Genomic DNA, 4241 nt, shown 5'->3' on the forward strand with positions numbered 1-4241 from the left:
CACACACACACACACACACACACACACACACACACACACACACACACACACACACACACACACACATACACACAGATACACACACGCGCACACAATCCCACACACATATATATATTATGTGTGAGTCTGTGAGCGCGTCATATATATTCACGTGTGTGAATATATATGTATATGTACATACAACAGATTAAAATATATATTAATACATGTGCGTATATAATGCATTTATGTACACGTGCATGTATTGTATATGTACGTGTATGTGTTTGTGTTTGTGCGTATGTGTGTATGAATATGTGTGTATAAATGAAATTAAGAATCATTTGTCCCATCCAAAAGATTTTTAATTGTTCCATATTATCATTATGACGTCACAATATCTGCAACGTTTTTTCCGGAACCTTCTAGATACTTTCTCAGAAGCTATGTTGTTCTTCATGACTCTTCTTCTGCTCATTCTTGTAATGCCCAGCGTTTCAAAGACCTTATTCAGGAACGACCTGCGAACCATCAACTGCCCACCTCCTCTGATTCCATCCTACAGCCAGTCTTAAGGCAGTCTTCCATCAACTCCAGGTAATTAAACTTCTTCCTATCTTCTACTTTCTTCACTTTCTCTTCCCAGGACAAACGTAACTTCAGTAGGATTAGCTACCTTGTTGTCTTTGAAGCAAAGATAATATCTGATCTCGACAAAGTCTGGGTGATATATAAAAGAAATTTAAGCTATTTCTCCAGAGCAGCTTATATCGTTCAATCCAGTGATGTGAAAAGTAAATCATTAGAGCTGTTCTCGGCTCTATTTTTTCCCTTTCTCTCTCTCCTTAACAAAGATTATCTTTCTGACTCTAGTGTGGGTTGTTTATTGTTACTGATCTCCCTACTCATTGTGTCTCCGGCGATAGCATTCCTCATTCAGTGCCTTGGATGTACCTCTGCTATTCCTACAATGACAAGATACCATGTTGATGACCCTCAAAGATTCCTGAGCATTTTCGAATCTAAATAATATCCGTGTGTGTGTGTGTGTGTGTGTGTGTGTGTGTGTGTGTGTGTGTGTGTGTGTGTGTGTGTGTACGTGCGTGTGTGTGTGTACACGCACACACACACACACACACACACACACACCGACGCATAGTCAATGTGTGAGAGAGAGAGAAAGAGAAAGGAACAAAGGCAGAGAGGAGAAGGACATTGATAAATACATTGTGGGTGAATGTGTGTGTGTGCGCGCGTGTGCGCGCGTATAAAATTTTGTATCATTCGTCTAGTCCAGGGGTCACCAAACAAGGCCTGCGGACCAGATCCGGCCCGCGAAGTCACTCCATCCAGCCCGTCGTCGCACTCTACCTTTCGTGTAAGAACCTGCATTGAGAGTTCATTCCTGCAGCGATCGAGAATGTTTGCTGAAAATGAATGCCGCTTGTATCAGTTACAAAATAGTGTATAATAAGACGGCGGAACGATGAAAATCGTTTACTGGCAGTAACTCCATCATAGATTGTTTGATGGAAGTAGCAAATGATTTGTCCTGAGAAAGCCGATTTGTTTGGAAGTATCAGGCTTTCAGCAAGTTCAGTTGTGCGGAGAACAGAAGACCTAGGAGAGAACATAGAGCTGCAGATACGCGAGAAAGCTAGGAACTTCTTGTGGTATTCTCTGGCGCTGGTTGAGTATACTGACCTCTCGAGTACGTCACAACTTCTCGTTTTCATTCGTGGTGTTAATTTGGACTTTCAGATCACAGAAGAGTTGGCATCTGCTTGCAGCATGCACGGAACAACAATTGGAGAAGTCATTTCCATGTAAGTGCAGAAAACTTTGCAAGGCTATAACCTTCAGTAGAATCAGCTTCGATGTGTTACAGTTAATGGAGTAAAAAACATGGCTGGAGTGAGGAAGGGTCTGGTGGGGCAGATCAGGACTAAGTCTGAAGATTTTTAACTCCCGGGTGTTCTGTTTATACACGGCATTATACATCAACGAGCACTCTGTGGGAAAGACTAAGATATTTCTTGCGTACTGAAACCAGTCGTTTCTGCGGTGAACTTTATTCGAGGTCATGCCTCTAATCACCGCCAGTTCCATGTTTTTCGTGAAGAAATTGATTCTGAATTCTGTGACTTGCCTTATCACAAAGGATTGAGGTGGCTCGGCTGCAGTAAAGTCCTGTTTCGTTTTTATAAGCTCTGAATAGAAATAGATATTTTTCTCACTAAAAAGGAGAGAGCTGACCCACTTCTGTCAGATCCTACCTGGCTGTCAAAGTTGTCATTTTTTTATTGGCATCACATGAATGAATTGAACTTGAAACTTCAGGGAAAGATAACTTTATCTGTGATCTCTACAGAATCATCACAAGATTTCGGATAAAGTTATCATTGTTTGAATCGCAGCTGGAAGGAGGAAACTTCTCTCATTTTCAGTGTTTCAGAGAGTTTCGCGTTGGAATCGCAGATGTCAACCTCGAGCTTCTGAAGAATATTTTTCGTGACTTCAATAAAAAAATAAGAATTTTTTAAAGAGATTTTCAGATCTCAACAAAATTGAGAGTGACATTCTTCGATTCCAGAATCCATTTGATTGTAACCTTGATAACGTGCCAGTCGAACTACAGTTGGTGCTCATTGATTTGCAAGCAAATAACTTGTTGAAAGAGAAGCACAGAGAAGGCAAACTTGTTGAATTTTATCGCTGCTTACCTGATGATGTGATGAGTTTTCAAAGTTGAAGAAATTTGCCTCTGGTATGGCATCAATATTTGGAACAGCTTATGTCTGTGAGCAACCATTTTCAAAAATGAAGAATGTGAAGTCAGCTCATTGAACGAGGTTGACTTATGAACATTTGAAAGCAATTTTCTTGGTTGGATGCAGCAATTCCAAAGCAAATATCGATATCTTAAAAGCTAAACACCAGTTTCGCAAATCTCACTAATCCCTTTTTGCTACTTAGTTTGTGAGATTCGAATATGTGCGCATGGTTAATATCTAGATCCGCACCCGGTGGGAAAAAAGGAAACCAAAATGTGTAACAGTTGTAATGCACCGTACATTTAAGGAATATGGTGCAGATCTAGATATTAACCGTGTGCACTTGGTGTCATATAATTATCTTATTGCTAACGTCACTTTCTTTGATAACTTTATGGTAAATAAATATGTTGGTTGTCTTTATTTTTTGTCTATTCACTGTACTGTATTGAACAAAATGGTTGTGCGGCCCGCGTTAGCCGTTCTCTGTTATCTGGTCCGTTGTGAAAAAAGTTTGGTGACCCCTGGTCTAGTCCAAAGAGTTTTTAATTTCACCATATTGTCAATATGACGTCGCAATATCCGAAACATTTTCTCCGGAATCTTCAATCCCTTTCAACTGTCCGCCGTGATTAGAGACTAGGGAATGGTTGCGTCAGGGGACTCGACTTAATATCTAGTGGGAAGTCAGTCATCTTTACCCTGTTGTTGACGTTTGTGGGAATGTTTTATGCACATATGGGTTCTTAATCGCCCTCTGTAGCATGCTGGTTGATACCATAACATAGTTACAGGTTTGTTTCCGGTGTCCGTATAAACCCTTTGAACAAAGAACCTCCTGAGTTCTAACTAGAAACATATACTTCACTCTCTTCTTTTAAGGTGGCGAGCTGGCAGAAACGATAGCACGCCGGGCGAAATGCTTAGCGGTATTTCGTCTGCCGTTACGGTCTGAGTTCAAATTCCGCCGAGGTCGACTTTGCCTTTCATCCTTTCGGGGTCGATAAATTAAGTACCAGTTACGCACTGGGGTCGATGTAATCGACTTAATCCCTTTATCTGTCCTTGTTTGTCCCCTCTATGTTTAGCCCCTTGTGGGCAATAAAGAAATAAGAAACACATACTTCACTCTCGTTGTATTCACACAGAACATTTTACCGAAAGCAATTGTGTGACTGTAAAGAGACTGTGACATTAAGTACTATAGAAGTGGCGAACAGGAAATAAAGGTTACTCGACATATATTCATAATTATGTCAAGAGAATATGGTTATAAACTTGGTAAGTATTTTAAAACATATATTTGTTATTATCAAAATGTCTGATAATATTTTCTCGATGTTTTTATAATGGCAATCTACTTTCTTCATTTGTTTGCTAAACTTAATGTATCACCATAATTACAAACACAAATACACAGACATCTGTCGTTTCAAGTGTGGATGTGTTTGGGCCTCTTTCCCTCTCCCCCTTCTCTCTCACTCTCTC

General features: G+C 40.1%; 1 long non-coding RNA gene across 1 annotated transcript in view; it reads left to right on the forward strand.

Annotated features, from left to right (window-relative positions):
• Positions 1-376: 376 nt before the first annotated feature.
• Positions 377-4241, forward strand: part of LOC106877081 (uncharacterized) — a 38997-nt gene continuing 35132 nt past the window's right edge. The window contains exon 1 of the long non-coding RNA XR_008265986.2: positions 377-576. This is a non-coding gene — a long non-coding RNA (uncharacterized LOC106877081). The remainder of the gene's footprint in view (positions 577-4241) is intronic.

Source organism: Octopus bimaculoides, chromosome 1 (genome assembly GCF_046866305.1).
Source record: "Octopus bimaculoides isolate indiv1 chromosome 1, ASM4686630v1, whole genome shotgun sequence".
In the NCBI taxonomy this organism is placed as follows: Eukaryota; Metazoa; Mollusca; class Cephalopoda; order Octopoda; family Octopodidae; genus Octopus; species Octopus bimaculoides.